General features: G+C 42.0%; 1 long non-coding RNA gene across 1 annotated transcript; it reads left to right on the plus strand.

Annotated features, from left to right (window-relative positions):
* The first annotated feature begins 937 nt into the window (after positions 1-937).
* Positions 938-2628, plus strand: LOC123060598 (uncharacterized). The gene is made up of 3 exons (XR_006428040.1): positions 938-1440; positions 1766-1812; positions 2398-2628. It is a non-coding gene; the product is annotated as an uncharacterized lncRNA (long non-coding RNA).
* Positions 2629-18788: the final 16160 nt, after the last annotated feature.

Genomic DNA, 18788 nt, shown 5'->3' on the forward strand with positions numbered 1-18788 from the left:
GAGGGGTATAAAAACCTTGATAGTAGTAGCGAGGGGTATAAACTCGCGCTGCTACTAAATGGTCTCCAACAATGCCCCCGGGATAGGCCATAGTAGTAGCGAGGGGTATAAAACCGGCGCTACTACTAAGTAAGTAGTAGTAGCGCAGGTGAGACCCCACGCTATTACTAAGCGTGTCCACCCCGGCCAGATCCCCACCCCCACCCCACCAACCGTCCCTGTCCACCCACTCCCGTCTGTCTCAAAACAAACCATGAAGCCCGATCCAGATCCCCAACCTCCTCTCCTCTTCGAACCCACTCGCCGCCGGCCTCCCTTCCACCTCCTCTCCTCCGTCCGTCCGCCCCCATGCCCCCCGCCGTGTGCGCCATGCCGGCGGCCGCGCGCCCGCCGCTCCCTGTCTCGCGCCGCTGCCCGCCCCCGCCCCCCTCCGCCGCGCACGTGCCCGCCCGCCGCCCTGAGCGTGTCATACGACCGCCGGAGGTCTCTCCGCCCTCGATCGTATGTCTTCCTAAGTATGCCCGCGTGAGGGAGATAGATGGAGATGGTGCTCCGACCGACGCCATGGAGGTATCTCCCCCTACCTTCCCTTCATGCGTGTGTGTGTGTGTTGGACACGATTTGGCCAGATCCCGGATGTTGTTCGATTCAATTTGAATTGCCATTTTCTGATTCAATTTGGCCGGATTCCTCACGCAACGCAGGTCACAAGAGACCGCCGACGCCTCCCTGCTGTGGGCCGACGCCACGCATGGATGTTGGAGCCGGCGAGGTACACGACGGCTCCACCCGCGCCTCCCACAGCAGCAACTCCTAGCCGAGGTATGCCCTCCTCTCCTCTCCTCTCCTTCCTCCCTCTTCACAGATCTCTATCTTGCCCAAGGCAATCGATCAAGTTTATTCATGTTCTGTACGTAGATGCTGCACTATTTAGATCTCTGGTTGGATGGTCACATTGGAGACCAAGACTGGAATGTCACAAGGATTCCACTGAAGAAAACTACTGCACTTTTATGCAGGGATTGACGTCCCAACAGACACTGATTAGGCTAATTGCTACCCGTTTTTGCATATATAAACAACAAGTTCGATGCTTCCTTCCAGCATGTAACCAACCTGACACCACAAAGTGTTCGAAAAGTGACAGAATGGATATCCGGAGACCGGATCATTTTGAATTAACACGCACAATGCTGACAGTCAACGTCTCAATCTGTTACAGCTGTTGTTCTTGGCCTGAGCAGCAACTCTGTATTGGCTCAGGATGATTTGGTTGCTCCAGCAGCTACAAGTGAGCAAGCTGATGTAAATGTTACTGGCCTACCTCGTATAGAAGATGATTTAGTGATCTCAAATGATCACACTATCAAATGGTGAATGTGCACCGATAAAGCATGGAAGTTTTTCTTGTGTTACTAGTGTCCGGCCAGAATTAGTAAGGTATGATCAACGTGGCCGTATAATTAGATTTGGAAAAATACTAACTTGTTATTTCCTTTGCATTTTTTACTGTAAAAAGTCATGGCTCACCTATTAACCAGCGGCCGTAGAAGGACTAATCACCTAACTGAAACACTAATAATCAGAAGATAGATTGAACTTCGTTTAATGGATATACAACATATTGAATTATTTTCTATTTGGTCTAATTGATATAATCATGTCTAATAGAGTTCACAATCTTTACTTTGAAGATCTGTAGCTAGACGTTAGAACTGTTGACATGCAAATAATTAACTAACTGCATGTCGTACTTGAATTACAGGTTTTTTGGTTTTGTCACTCCTTTGTTATATGGAAGAAGACTTCATGGTTAGCATTATTTATTATAACACATTCATATAAGATTTTCTTGCCACTGTAAGTAAGAAGTTAATTTTTTTGGTCTGTTTTGTTCTGCGGGGATTTTGGTCTGTTTTCTAATAGTATATATGATCATTCAGTCACAGTTCCAGTATTTTAGAACTAAAGCTCCCCCTAATTAAAATGCAGAAATGTGTTTTCTTTCATTATGTTTCAGTCACTATCTTAGAAACACTAGAAAATATCTCTTGGCAAACTTCTTCATGGAACTAATATTTTTATGCTAATGACAAATTGGATTTATAATCTTTAACCTCGAATCTTTATAGGATTTTGGTTACTACCATATCTGGTCTTGCAGGTCTACTAGAGTATCCACTTCTGAGGTTGATTTTCAAAATGTGTATATCTAATATTTCTTACTGCAGCTTTAAGCTTCACTGTCATCTAACTTTGTCTAGTTAATATACTTACTCGGCAACATGGAAAGTTTCCACATTTGTTCTAGCTGTCTCTATGGGTTAGCGACTTAGAATACATGTTGTAATAAGGTTTCACATTTGCTTCTCTGACAAGGTCTGTTTTTATTCATAGGTAGAAGATAGCGACAGCGTGCTGCCGGATAATGAGATGTTGAAGCAGCAGACTGAATCCATGACACCGAAGTGCAATTGCGGCAGATTATCTCTATCTTTTCTTTTCATTTTTCTTATTATTGAGTGAGAACAGAATGAGGAACTGTGTGATAGTACATACAACAACTGTAGTAAAAAGAAACTTATGTTTGCAATTGTTAATGACATAGATACTTGCATGTTCTTTGAAGTGGTCATTTGTGAGTTGCAATGCATAATGAGGTTTTTTGGTTGATTTATTTCCTTCGGTTTCTGGTTAACCATGAAATAGGAGCCCAGGAGTGCTCACTATTGTTGTGTTTACTGGGAACTGTATGCCTAAAATGGAATTGGTGGATTTTATGTTTTTTAATTATAAATTAGTTAGTAGTGGTGTGGGAAAAGACTGTGCGCTACTAGTATTTAGGATACTAGTAGCGTTGGTAGTATGGACACGCTGCTACTATTTTGTTAGTAGTGGCGCGGATACTAAATAGCAGTGTATTCTTTGATTAGTTCCGGCCATTAGTAGGTAGCAAAAGGCACGGGCCTTCTTTATTCTAGGTATATCCAACAATGTTGCTGGCCCAAGCCCATGGCAAATAACCCAGAATGGCATTGGTTTCCCGTGATGGACGCATCAATCCAATCAGCGATTGATCGATCGATGACCATGCGTAATAGTCGCATCTACACGTACATCCGTTCAGTTTCTCTCCCGTGCTGTTCAAGGGTCTGTTGCTGCCGCCGCCGCCCACACCCAGGGCTTAATCAAGCGTTGCTATTAGCCGTCATCTCCACGCTAGGGCACAGGCACAAGCAATCTTTAGGAAGCACGGATCCCTCGATGCTTCGTTGAGCAAAGTTAACCAGCGATTTGGTCGCATGCCTGCCTACACACTGACCAGCTGTTATGACGAGCACATGCATGGGACGGGGAGGGGATGGATTTGATTCTCTATATAAGGTATGTATTTTGGCGACCTTGATCACACGCAATTTGATTTTTTTTATGTTTAACTATGTCTACACGTTAGTAACTATCAAGTAAATTTGAGTGTTGTCCCAGGCATTGATGGTTTTCCTTTCAAAACTGTACGAGTGCAAGCGAAATCAAGCCATTCAGTTATACATACAACGATTGGTCATGCATGTTCATATATCTTAAAAATAAATATGATAATGTTTTGTAACAAGATACTTTATGCCATATTTTGGAGAACATCATCTACGTGCTGCGTATGTGGACTTATCCAATACTATTAGCTATAGCTAGACATGCTTTATGCGTGCCCGCCCACGCAAAGTTAAATGTGAGTGAGTATGTGGATAAAGAACTCTTCGATAGTTCGTGAGACATAAAAAAAATTAGCTTTACCGTCGTCTCGCCCCCCCATGTCTAAATCCTGGCTCCGCCCCTGCAAAGCACCGCAGTGTAATGTGTGTACTGTAGTTATAAGATCAGTTACTAAAATGTGATTCTAACCTGCTAAGAGTTTTAGCTACAACATCATATTGTAATGTAAAAACACAACTCTACACACGTTGTACAATCAGCCTTAGACAATCTCCCTTGTCACTGAAATCGAAAACACACACATCAACTTGTTTGATCTTGGTTTTTCTTATTTAGTCTAATGGTTGCTCATTGTTCTTTCCCATCATAAGACACACTTGTTGTTGATTTTCCTATATTGACATCTCATTTGAATTTATAAATTGATCGTTTTGTAAACCTTGGTCCTTTCTCATGATTTGATTTGACCTATTTCATAATTGACAATACATATTTTAAAAGGGGTGATTGGTGAAAGTAAAGTAATTTTATTTATTTAATACAAGACAATTATGTTGAGCGCCAGACCATTATTGCTAACCATTATATTGAGTATCTAAAACCCCTTGTTTTAAAGGTTTATTAAGAATACTATCAGCCAAGAAACATCTAATCATGAGATGCATATTAGCAAAAAGTGCTTATCATAGGAACAACGTGAGAAGTGTACACAAAGAAAGAAAAAATAGGTCCATGCTTTTGAAATTTGACAAAAATAGGTTGGTTTTCTAGTTCTTGTAAGTTCACAGGAGAGAACAAAAGTATATGTAAGAAAATGGATCATCGCATGACCCCACTCTATCTGGGAAGATCATTCTTACCCGTCTTCAGAAATGTTAGATTAACCTTCACTATTTTAGGAGAAAACCTTCACTGCATAATCAATCAGTATGGATCTTGTTTATTATCATGTACTTTGCATAATCTGTCCAACTAAATGATGTATTTATGTGACCTCGAAAGAGTAGCAGGGTAGTTTTTGATAATGTTATTTCGAAAAAAATAAGAGACATACTTAGGTTTATAATATGAAAATTGACAAATAAAAATGGTGAGCGAGCAAAAGATATTGATTTTACTTTATAACCTGAACACCATAAAGGGAAACAACTGACAGAAGTTTCTAAACCACCTAAAAATGCTTGTTGTTGTATTGCTCGCATAAAAATACTTCATGTCTGCATTTAAATGTTTATCATTAGAAGATCAGTGTAAAGGAATACTATAAAATAATAATGCACTATGCATCACCGCGACAGAAGGAGGATGTTTGCAACCCAATAACATATAAGTTATCTGCATGGTCATATATGTTAAAAGTGAAGTGTGCACAACTTTATAGTCAAATAAGGTCCATCTTCAAACCCACATGACCATGCGAAAATGCAGGGTAATAATCAATGTTTTAAATAGCGGGCTATGGCATTTAGCGGCGACCCTTAAAAACAGCTATAGCTGGGCTATAGCGGCAAATTATACATGAAATCATTTAGCGGCAACACCCTCAAACAGCTATAGCGGGGCTATAGCCGGCTATTTAAAACTATGGTAATAATACATTTACCTGAAGCATTCAACATCAATGGGTATCATCACCTAGCTCTTTGTCCTCATTCATAGCGAAGTTGAACTCCTCAATGACCAGGCATATCATTAGTGTCTTCCATAAGTTTTGAATCTACCAAGATCTACACAAATTAAATCCGTAAATTTCTAGAAATTATAAGCTTGAGATTGATTTTCTGGCTAACAATACACTGATATTATGGCATCCTTTTTTTTGTCAAAGTAGCAGTTTCCCCACCAAAGCTACACCATGTCATGGGCAACCTAAATCCAAGGATTTACCTGAGCTATTAGATTGAACCTCTTTTTCGTAATTGATAGTTCTGGTCATTTTTCAGTGTAAAGTAATACATATACACATTGAGTTGATAGTCCTCTAGCTCACCAGTCTCCTCAAATTGACTAGAGCTCACTGGTCTTGCGCAAAATTCAACTTTTTAAGAATTAAAATGACGAGTTATATAAGAATTCTTGTTGAGTAATATCACTCTGAAATTCCTTGGAATCCATAAAGTTATAAGGGTGTACCTCGAAAGCAGAGCTTTAGAGCATCCTAGCCAACTCCATTGATTGAGCATAACTATAGAATAAGTCAGGTGCCTCTAGGCATCTTTGCTTCTAATTAGTGACATGTAAACATGAAGAAGTTGCAAGACAATAAAAGACATAACACGAGTCCTCTGAATCATGAAATGGGATGCCTTCCCTCTACTCTCCTCCAAGTAGCAAAAGATTAAACTACAATAGGAACATGAAACCTTGCATAGGATATCTTGTTGTATTGAAATCCAAATAAGAGTCTCGGTATACTAGCATCATGCACCCACAATATCACAACGAAAAATTAGAACACAAATACACACAAATGGCATCATCTTTAACCAAGTGAGGGCTTCCTAAGCAGAACAACTATACAGGTTACACCTTCATTTTGGTTGTATTAACAATAGCAAATTTAATAAAGTACTCATATAAGGCACTCAGAAGAATCTCAAGTGGACGTACTATGAGCAAGTCTAAAATAATGAACAATTGTAGAATACAAATGAATAAGGCATAATGCATTATTTATTTTTACAATTCAGTCTTATACATAGATAGAAACAAAAATGTTAGCAATAACTAAACGATAATTTATAATGTTCACAATAATTAGAACACCTCAATAATTAAAATATAGGAGGTAAATTAGAATTTGAAAGCGAGATCACAACCCAAAGTAGATGATGGTGGCAGAATACAAGATCTGAAACATCGTTAGCATGTCAGTTTTACCACATAATATTCTTATTTTACCTGCCAATTAACCAATGTTGGTGACATGTTCATCTAATCCATAAAAACAATTAAGAATATCTATCACCTGATAAAAACTATATTATATATAGTTGATGTTAGTGAGCAAATTATCAAAAAAATTGCAATGCAACATGTTAACATACGATTACAGATACAAACAAAGTTCGAACCTATAGAAGGCCAATGGGAGGTCCCTGTTGGTTCCACCAATAGAGTGCATGTGCCAGGCTGGGGAAGTCATTCAAAAGAGAGGAGCAAGATAAGGGAAGGCACTTCATGGCATCCAACCCTATTCAACCTCGACTCACCTTCCCATTCTCGGGTTGTCATCCTCTCATCTGCCTCTCACCATCGATCGGCATAGAGCGGCAGGACGGGAAGGTGACATGGAGAGGTAGCAGCATGGAGGTGAAGGAGAAAGGGAGTGATGGAGGAAGAGAGGACCGATCCATCGCCTACCTATGCGCGGATCGAGCGAGAGAAGGGGAAGGGTGTCGCTGCTTGAGGTTCCTTCAGCGGCGGCGCTAACGGGCGGCTATTTCGCCCAGGCCGCTTGGACGGGAGATCTCGGGGAGGGGATGAGGCTGTGTGAGTGGGTGAGAATGGGTTACAAAACGAGAGGGTGGCGGCCGAGCGAGGTTGAGAAAATTGTCTGTGTATAGTACATGGCCCAATTAACCACATGCTTTGATTTTTGCTCCAGAATAGCAGCCCTTTTAGGACAAGTGGCCCAGTGCGCGACCAGTAGTTGAGCGGATGGCCAAGAATATCCAAAGTACGACATCCGACAGCCAAAAATGCCCAAATCGTGAGTGGGCTGAGAAATTTTACAGTCTTAAATTTCTCTCCCCAATAGGTGCCAAATGTGATATAGGGTTAACATGAAATTACCTTTTTTTTATTAGATCCTGGGAGCACGCTTTCTGTTGTAATACTACCTACCATTGCAACATTGTGGAATATTTCTACAATCCATAATACATAATATGTTAAGTTATATGGAGGGGAAAATGCTTGAGCACGCAACAATAAATTCAGCTAAATATAGCACATGTGCATTTTAATTTATGAATGTGCAATCCCACTAATTAATTAAATAAACATTTTCGAGAGACAAAATGCAGTAATTTTGTGGCCCAAAAGAAAATTAAATCATCTGATTTTCTCAAATACTTGTACAGCTGACTTAAACTTAGTATCATCATGTATAGTTTAAAATAATTATTTGGCAGTACATTATTCGTATCAATTATAGGAAAAACGACAGACCTGTAATTTTTTGCAGCCACGCTCGATCGGGAAAATCCGTATCGGTGTGTACTCTTTGTTAAGTTATATATGTGCATGCGTGTCCGTCTAGACATGCATTCCTTTGATGATGATGATAAAGATGAAACTAATTAATTTAAATTCACTAAATTTAGCAAAATTTATATTATATGAAATGCAATCTCATTGATTAACAAGACACGTTTTTAGAGAGAGAAAAATGGTACTACTAGTATCTAATACTCCCTCTGATTCAAAATAAGAGTCAAAGTTTTGCATTGAGGTTTGAATCTTAATGTAAAACTGTGACGCTTATTTTAGATGGGAGGGGGTATATTCGATCAGTCAAAGAAAAAGGCAAACGTGTGAGTTGCCAGGAGAACAAAATCTAGCCTCATGGCATCCGAGAAGCTTCTTGCAGATACTTGGTCGTTTAGGTCGCTTGCCACGTTGCATCGTTCACTTAATTTGTGTACTATTTTAGAGTGTCGTGCAAAGGGTGTGTGTTTTCTTCAAGTCACGTGCTGCCTGCGTGTTTTTTCTTAACATAGACAACCGAAGTCACTATACATGAGCATATAATCATCTCTATGAACGCACACATATCGTATCCCTATAAGTACCTCCAAGAGACTGAGCTGGCGTAACATCTTGAGATTGACGAAGTCATCATAGGCTGTGTGATGGAAATGTCACCTCCCACTGAATGAACATCACCGAAAAGTCTGAAATAAATACAAACACGGGCACCAATATCAAGTTTAGGACTTGAACCCTGTTAGGCTGGCCACAGTGGGAGTAACATCACTTGCAACATCACACTTTTCAAGATAATTTTGCTTATGAGGCACATATTTAATGATGAGAGAGGTGATGATGGTAACTTAGCTAGTTACTGTAACATCACACATACCAAGATAATATGAGTCTATAGGCTAATAAATGAACCATAACATGACAACACACATATGTTACTACCCATTGTGGAGGTAGTAACATAGCCTAGTAAAATGTGATGTTACTAGTCTAAGTTACTCCCCATTGTGACTAGTCTTAGGCTGGGGATACCATTATCCTCCTAACCATCCAACCACATACTGGTTCACTACTCCTATGTGTTCGCTCCCAACTAACATCTCCTTTTGTATTTGTACACCTTGAAGTTTATTAATTTGATGCCCGATTGACCATGCATTTCATCTGGAGCAAATTTGATCAGTCAAGTGCTTGCTACTTTATGCATGAAATGATTGATGATCACATTAGCCCAAATTATGAGAAATTTAATACATTAAAAAATGAGCAGCATAGACCCAATTCACAAATGATACAGGGCCTTTAGTCCCGGTTCATAAGGGCCTTTAGTCCTAGTTTTGGAATCGGAACTAAAGGGTCGTTACTAAAGCCTCCCCCTTTAGTCCTGGTTCTTATACCAACCGGGACTAAAGGCCCTCCACGTGGCCGCTGCCTGGAGGTCCACCTTTAGTCCCGCTTGGTAACACCAACCGGTACTAAAGGAAATTTTATGATTTTTTTGAATTTTTTTGAATTTTTTTTATTTTTAAATTTCTGAAATATTTTAACCTCTAATCTCTAATCACCCCTCATCACTGCTCAATTTAACCTCTAATCTCTAATCACCCATCATCATTCCAAATCATCTAACTTCCCGGATGGTCACCCATCCTCTCACTACTCCAGCCTGAGCACGCTTAACTTCCGGGTTCTATTCTCCCTCGTTTCCAAGTCTGCACTTGTTGTTTTCCTGACAATAGTAAGATGTCAATCCTATTAACCCTCAGGAATTTAGCTTGAGCATGAAGTCACACATTTCACCGTTTGAGTTTGAAACTATTGTTCTAAAAAACAATAATTATTTAGTAACACTAATATTTCTTGAATAAGTAGTTTGACCATAGTTTGACCACAGTTTAACCATAGTTTGACCAATGTTTGACCAGATTTGACCAATGTTTGACCAGATTTGACCAAAATTCAAAAAAACTGAAATAATTATTTAGTAACACTAATATTTCTATTGGTTATGGAATGGGCTAAAAATAGCGTTCACACTACGCATGCATATAGAAATAGTATATCGGAGTACTAATTAGCTACTAGAAAGAATTACTACGAGTGATCCCAAACTAACTTATTTATATCAACATCCAAGCATGCCACATTTATCATATAATTATAGATGAGATAAGACCCGCCTCAACATGCAACTATGCATGAAAAATATTTTTTATTCAATTATTCTACTTTTTTTGCGAAACTATTTAATTATTCTACTTATATTCAAGAAATACTTGACAGCTAAACATAATCAAATATAATAAGTCAAATGTATTTTTAATTTTGTTTCACTTGATATTAATCTAAAATTTTATATTCCACATAATTAAATCTCATTGAAATATATTGCAACTGATCCCGCAACAATATATTTACCACATCTATATGATTGCTTGTCTAACACATTCCTGTAAAAGCGAAATGCACTGTTCATGGAGAAACCAAGCAATCTTTTTTTTTGGGGGGGGGGGGGGGGGGGGGCACGCAGTTATTTACGCAATCATTCTGAATCGGAAAAGAATCTCTACAAGATACACCATGCTCTGAGGAAGGAAAGGAAACGAGTAGTAGTACATAGTACGTGGCGAAACTAAAACTAGGAATAATATGCATACGTACGGTGTAGATGGTGGGGCCAACGGGTTAGGCTGAAACCTGGAAACTAAAACTAGGAATAATATGCATACGTACGGTGTAGATGGTGGGGCCAACGGGTTAGGCTGAAACCTGGCTCATGGCACTGGCAGTCCGGCACTGTTGCGCAAAGGGTAGTAGTGCCGAACACCGCGCCGACAGCACCCGTTGCGGAATGCAGGTCCGGCTCAGCTGAGAGCATCTACAGCTTTCTTACTCCTTCGGTTCTTAAATATTTATTTTTTTAGAGATTTTAACAAATGATTACATACGAAGCAAAATGAATGAATTTAAATATGTATATATATATATACACATCCGTATGTGATAGTCCATTTTAAATCTCCAAAAAGACAAATATTTAGGAACAGAGGGAGTAGATTACAACAAGGCACTACACACCGAATAAAATGAGTAAATCCATGCTTTAAAATATGTCTAGATATGCATGTAGTTTGTATAGAAATATCTAAAAAGACTTATATTTAGAAACGAGGGAGTAGCTAATTCAGCCCCTATAAGTCCGGGGAAAAGGATGGTAACCCCTCAAATACTCACACTCACAACTGTATTCCTTAAATTCGACCTCTCAAATTCATGCTATCCATGCGATGTGAACAAAACTACGTTGATCTCATCACACGAAACATATCAACAAAAGAGGCCTACATTCACAATGCATAGAGACATAGCATCACAGTTCATCGAACCAAAAGATGCAATTCATCATAGCTAAACGAACATAGATTTAAACTAAAACGGAGATGACATGGCATCGGAAATCACCATTTCCTCGCTAGCCCTTTCCTCTTGCGGTCCCGGTGCGACTGTACCCATCCGTGTAGGCATTGGCGGCGGAGGGCGGTGCCGACGGAGTCATCGGAGGAGGAGATGATGCCGGTCAGCGGATGGACCAGACATTGTTGCTCCTTCGCCAGCCAAGCGGCCTTGGCTTTAGTCGTCTCATCCGCCACAGTCTTGCGCTCCAACTGCTCGATGGTGAGCCGGTGCACCATGGCATTCTTGCAGTGGAGACGCCATGCGTCGGTCTCCGTCGTGGTGAGCGGCCGGTGGAGGACCTGTGCAATGAGTTGGTCATCCAGATCTATTGGCGCCTTCACGCGAGACTAGCAGGAGCACATCGCTTCTGGCACCGCCACCCTTTCCCTCTAGGCAGCGGGCCGCGCGCGTCTCAGATTTGGTCGTCCGCATCCGCGGCGCCGCCAAAGTGGGCACGAGGACCAAGCGGTGGCCGGGGATGCAAGCAGGATCACGTAGAGGAGGGTTGGAGAGGGATGGCGGAGAGGGAGGGGCAAGGAGCGCCCGGAGTTGCGTGGATGCGACGGGACGGCGTAGTTGTCAGCACTTCATCGTCGGGCTACATGGGACGACGTCAAGCCAAAGATTCCACTTAGGCCCATGTTCAGCCGTGACCGGCGCAACGCAATGCGGACAACGAGCTCCTCCTTGTTGTCTGAATCCACCTCGCGCAGGAGCGACTTCCAGTGGGCGGGGTCATCGCCACTGGATCCGCAGCCATACGTTGTGGTGCCGGAGCTCAACATGAATCGGAAGAGGAGACGACGTGGAGAGGAGGAGACAGAGAGTGGAGTGGACTGTGCTTTGACTATGGTCTAGGGTTCATTCGGAGTGGGGATATTTGTGTGGTCTGAGTGAGCTGGTCCGACGTGGCAGAAGCAGCAGAGCATGTATGGGCCTCCCCATACCCAACCTAGATTTGGGCAGGATTTAAGAGGTGCCGATTAGTCTGGATGTCTGCAATTGGTTTTGGGACACCGGCGTGGTCACGGTTTCGTGGTGTGCATTGACTGGCCGTCCGACCAATAAGTTTGGGGAGCCCGGCTGTAGGTGTTCTAAGGGCACCTCCAACGCGGTCCCAAAAAAGACATAATATTTGTTCATGGACACGTCCGTGGACACCCATGTGGACAGCCATCCAATGCTTGTCCCAAGCCTCCAACCACAATACAAACATAATTTAAACCACACGAACGCGTTCATACAAACACGACATAAATTCACACAAACAGACAAAAATTTGATATAATTTACATAAACCAGACGATATTTCGTTCATCCAACTAAATCTTAAAGAACTAAATTAATTTGTAGCGGACAATGACCTCGTATGCCTTGCTGGGCTGGCCGGCGACACCTCAGTCGCCGTATGTGCCATCATGGAGTGGTCCTTCAAGTGATAGAAGGGTGTGGTAGCCTTGCCCGACCGCCGATTGGCGATCGCGGAGGAGCCGCTCGGCTTCCTCCTGCGCCATGCAAAGGGCTGCATCAGCCAACGCCGATCCTGACCTAGGAGCCTTGCCCTTTCCCTTACCGGTGGTGCTCTATGACAAAGATTCAAGCAACTTGTTTTTCTTGCACAAGTTTCTAGCATCCCAGACCTTTTAGATAACCTTTTCTATGTAAACTATGACACGAAAATATGCATGGATCGGAGGACTTATACTTACAACCTTATACTTGTGTGTGGGACCTCGTCTTGATTTACAACATAGTTATGATAGACACCTATTACGTTGTACTCACAACGCGATGAAGTGGTGGATATGTTCAAAGTACTTCAAGACTGGTTCATGACCTGCATCAAGAGTTAGTTGTCCAACCACTGGCCCTTACCATTGCATAGGGTTTCCGGTTGTTAAGTACTTCTCCAGACAAAAACATTGGGCATTTTATAACTACACATCATATATCCCCAAAGATTGCTTTCCGCTACCGTACTAATCATTTTTGTTACTAGTTTTCAGAATAGCGTTCCATGCATCCTCGCGATCAATCTCTGGGATCCTTGGTACCCACGGGGCCTTAGAACAAGAAAAAGACGAAAGACAACTCCATTAGGAATCAAACATGCAAACAACATCAATTTAGCAAAGTCATCCAAACAATCGTGTGCACAAATACATATGGTTGCAAGGTCATGCCTCAACCCATTGTCTTACGAAACTACTCTCACATCGCGATCGGATCACTAGGAGAAAATATTGTAGATGACATAAAGATGGATGATTGATTGATAAATAGTCTTACAATGTTTGCTGATTCTGATGCAACCATTTCAAGTATGGCTAAGTTGGGGGAGAATAGCTACGATGGTGATGGTGATGGTGGCATGGAGATGAGATGCGAAATGGCAGCAGCTAGGGTTTGTCAATGCCTTCTCAGGGTATAGCTTCATGCTCTAGTGGTTCCTCCTTCATGAATTAGGCATGCCACCCTTTATAAAGTGTGTTCACATGGAAGTCATGGCGTTCCTGGTGGCTGGCATGAGCAGCCGCAGTCATCGAAAAAGTTTTTTTTACCGGAGTTGGGATGTACTGGTGCTTAATCCACCATCCACGCATGTCGTCAAGATTGATGCCATCTGACACAGTATAAACATGCAAACTCTTATACTCGCTGAATACAACTGACAAGTACTGACATAGACCCATGTGTGCAGCTTTTTGCATGGTAGGCAGTGTGTGGAGAGTACATCTATTCTAAAGTATTCTCTCTCTCTTCATGCGGAAGACTTCTATTTACTTTCATACTAAAACTTTGGATGATAAATATGTTTTGAACCATAACCCTGTTTTTAATTTTTTTAATATATTATAATTGGTAGCGAGAAGATCTTCAGAACAAGATCAATCAAGGATACATTTGAACTAGTTATAATTTTGCTGTTTCACTCAGTTCGAAAGAATATAATTTCACTCAATTCAAAATAAGTATTTCCCTATTTTGAAAAGGCACATTTCACAAACTGGAATATGGAACTTACAAACTAACTTCACCCATTTGATTTCACTCGTTTTAAATAGCTCATTCTAGTTATTTAAAGAAACCAATTTCACTCAATTGCAAAAACGAATTCACTCGCTTCATAATACAGATTTTGCTCGTTTCGAAAATTATATTTCACTCATTTCAAGAAACCATTTCACTCATTCAAACAATAATTTCACTTGTTTCATAAAATTGCTTTCACTCAATTCAAAAAACCTGTTTCACTTAATTCAGAAAAAAGTATTTCACTTCTTCAAAAAAAGTATTTCACTAATTTGAAAAGGCACATTTCACTCCTTTGAGAAAACACTTGCACTTATTACAAATAAACCGATTTCACTTATTTCAGAACACATATTTCGCTAAGTTCACGTATTTCAAAAACACATGATTCGTATATTTGAAAAATAACAATCTCACATATTTCAAATAACCGTTTTCACTCATTTTAGAGAAAATAATTTCACACAATTAAGAAAACAAGTTTCAGTCATTTGAAAATACATATTTCACTCAGTAAAAAAGCTTATTTTGGAAAAGTGAGTTTGTTCATTTTAAAACACATATTTCACTTGTATCAAATAACTAGTTTCAAACTTTGAAATAAAAACTTCCACGTATTTCACACCGGAACATCTGTCATGTGTATGAAAAAAAAGATTTCACTCACTTCAAAAAATGAATTTCACTTATTTTAGAAAGGTTATTTCACTTGTTTCAAAAGAACTATCATTTGTAAAATAATTTCACTCGCTTCAAAACTATATTTCACTCAGTTCAAAAATAATTTCACTAATTTCACAACACAGATTTTTATCATAGTTCACTCAACATAAATTTGATTGAAACGGCAAAACTGAAACTAGTTTAAATGCATTGAAGATTGGTGTTGTTCAAAAGGTCTTGTCGCTAGGAATTCAAATATATAAACGGCAAAATTTCAGTAGGTTTCACATTTCACTAGATTCAGAAAACACATTACACCCGTTTACAAAAGTTAGATTTCACTCATTTTAGAAATCACATTTCACTATATTTAACATATTTCACGCCGAAATATGTGTCATGTGTATGGAAAACAAATTTCACTCATCTAAAGAAAATAATTTCACACGGTTGAGAAAACATACTTCACTCAGTTGAGAAAACATATTTCAAAATTGATTTCACTCAATGAAAAAAACTAATTTCAATTACTCCAAAAAACATATTTCGCTTGTTTCAGAAACCTAATTTCAGTCATTTGAAATGTTGAAATTAAAACATGTTTGAAATGCATCCAAATTTGGTCTTATACTAAAGCTCTTGGCTTCAGGGATTCAAATATATAAAATATTTCAAAAATAACAGTATGGTTTAAAAGATAGAAATGATTGAAAATCCTAAAGAGAAAATAAAAGGAAAGGATTTGTACCACGGCACCACATGCAACGTCAGGATAGACTCTCTCCCTCACCTAACATGTGTCCCATCGATCTGCCATTGATTTGACGTAATGGTGAATACAACGGCCCAGAAGATGGAATACACTGATATACAAACATGTGGGTCATCGAGCAGCACGAATCGCAAACAACGCCAACGGCAGATGCAGCTCCGGTACATCCCGCCTCCGGTAAAAAGGAGTTTGCACCGCAGTCATGCCAAACATCGTCGATCGCTTTGTTGCCTCTTCTGCACCCCCAGTTGACTTGGCTTTGTTCCCACAATTGGTATTTCCATATATATGATGGGTCTCTTCCTTCTTTTGGTCCATTTCCCATGGAAACACATTTAATAAATGTATTTCACAATTTTCATTCATTAGTCATTAGTAGCAATATCGAAGTGATCTCTCGAAACCTCCGGAACTATCAAGTTTAAATAATGGTGAAATGAGTGCAAAAATATCACTCATCAGGCTCTTGCTCCTCCTCATCACTCGAGGAGAGGATGATCTCATCCTCCCTAGAAGAGCTGGGTGGAGGATGATGGCCCCGAAGAGCGACTACGGCGCCATGATCCGGATCCAGAAGGACATTCGGAGCCATCTGCCGGCACGGAGAACCAGGACTTCAACATCGTCGCGGAGAAGAGAGGAGGAAACTATAGTGGTGAGCAAAGAGGAGAGGATAGAAGATATGGCATGGACGACGCCAAGTCGAGCTTAAATAGCCGCAACCAGCCGAACAGACGGAAAGCCAGCTTCAATGTGGCTCACCGTATGGAGTAGGCTTCTCCGTCGCCGCGTCGGCATTGAAACGACGACATCCTATTCGTCCGGTCGCGCCACTCTAACCGGCATCAATGCCATCGAGTCACGGCCACTCTAGAGCGGCCTGACTGGCATGAATGCATGACAACTGTTTCGTGTGGAGAGAGTTTTGGTTTGGACGCGCAACGGATATGGGGTCAAACGCATACATGGCGGACGTCCAAACTCTCATAAAGCTCCATCTGGTTTGCATCCGGTTTGTGGAAATACGAACACAGGGATGTATCTGCGGACCAATGTGGCACCGTGTTGAATGGTTTTACAGCGTCCGTACACTTTGGTCTGAATATTAGCGTGTATTTTGAGGGTCCGCATTGAAAGTACCCTAAAATTATCCAGCTAACCCTGCTGCTAATAAATACGTACGCTTTCCAGTAGGGCCAAGGTTAACAGTGGGTTAAACAATCCAAAGGCATTGCTTTTCTTTTGATTTAAATGGCCTAACACATTTTTCTGTCTTTCCGTTTTTATGCCCCATTTTTATTGTCTTCCATCACTTGTACTTAGGTTGAGGTGCAATAAATCGCTAAATGCAAGGATTAAGAGACGAAAAACAAACCAATGTATGTATTTTTTTAATGATTTAGTGGTCACACATGCATGTATTACAATTATTGCATCGACGAACACATTCTATATATCTAAATAGTTTTTTAGAAAAAGAGGATGACCCCCGGCCTCTGCATCTTGGCGATGCATACATCCACTTTATTAATTATTCTCACAAGACCTTATAAAACCAAACAACAGCAAGACTAAAGCCACTGTCTAAGCAACACCTGTTGCTACACCTATCCAATTGATGAAGGGGCGCAGATAGTCTGGGCCTAATACCAAACAGACATGGCAGCCAAACCTAAACATTTAAGACCTGAGGTCCCAATCAGGAAGCCTGCCTGGTATGGGGCATCTACCAGTCCGGCGCACTCCTCAACCAGGACGCCTGCCGGGTATGAGGCTGCCGCAGCCACCTGCTACTAATCCATCTTCAGAGTTGTACTGTTGCATGTACCGTGCCAGGTCTCTCTGCCATCGACGCCATCACGACGCCCGACATCGTCGTCCTCCTGCGCGAGTCCATCCTCCCACAGCGAACTCCGAATCTGCACTGCGCCACGCCGTCAAGATCCGTCGCCATCAGTGTGTAGGATGAATCACCGCTCCACCAAAGAATCCGTCCTCTGGTCCCTCGATCACGTGTGTACCTCCAAAGAATGACGCCCCCAAAGGAGGAACGACACCAGAGCGCCGCCATCATCCGATCATCCGATCTAGGGTTTCCCCCGGAGGTAGCAGAGAGTGGCCTTGAACTTCTCCATGGTGATGCCTTCAAGAAGGGAACGACGCAGATAGCGCCGCCACAGCCGGCCTTAGCAGACGTCGAAGGCAAGTTTTCACCCAGATCTATTCGAAGGGATCCAACTCTCGTGCACGGACTGCTGTCACCACCAGCACCACCAGGAAGAACCCTGGAGCACCGACAGATCAGCGAGCCACCGGCACCACCGCATCTAGATCGCCGGCCACGCCGGGCCGCCGCCATCCCCCGCGCCGTCTGGGTCAGAGAAGGAGCCGATGACCGCGCACAGGGACCACCGCCGCCTGCACATGCCGGAGCGCCGCCGAGAGCCCAGCGCCTGCCACCGCTTGCCGAGGGCTGGCGCGCCCCAAGCGGACTCCCACGCGCACCAGGGGAAACCGCGAGCGTGAGCCCTGTCGTTGCCCCCAAGCCCGCGCCTGCGCACCCCGCCTCCAGCGCGCCGCCAACAACCGTCGCGATCCGCCCACGCCAGATCCAGCGTGTCATGGGAGAAGAGATCCCGCCGCCGCCGACGTCGACCGAGCTTTTCCCGGCGGCGGCGAGGAGGAGAGGTCGGGGGAGGGACGAGGACACGGCGGCGCTAGGGTTCCCCCCGGTCGCTGCGCAGGGGCCACACTGGAGGAGTTGAGAGTCACGCCGCCGAGTCCAAAGTCAACCTGCGATTTGCTAGCCATATATCTCTAAATAGTTGATCACCCTAATTCTATTTTTCTCAACATGCAACTATGTCAATTCATCATGCTACCATGCACATGCACGGGAAAAGACTCCCCTTAAGATGCACTTTGCATGTAACTCATACTC

The sequence above is a fragment of the Triticum aestivum genome, chromosome 3A (genome assembly GCF_018294505.1).
Source record: "Triticum aestivum cultivar Chinese Spring chromosome 3A, IWGSC CS RefSeq v2.1, whole genome shotgun sequence".
NCBI lineage: Eukaryota > Viridiplantae > Streptophyta > Magnoliopsida > Poales > Poaceae > Triticum > Triticum aestivum.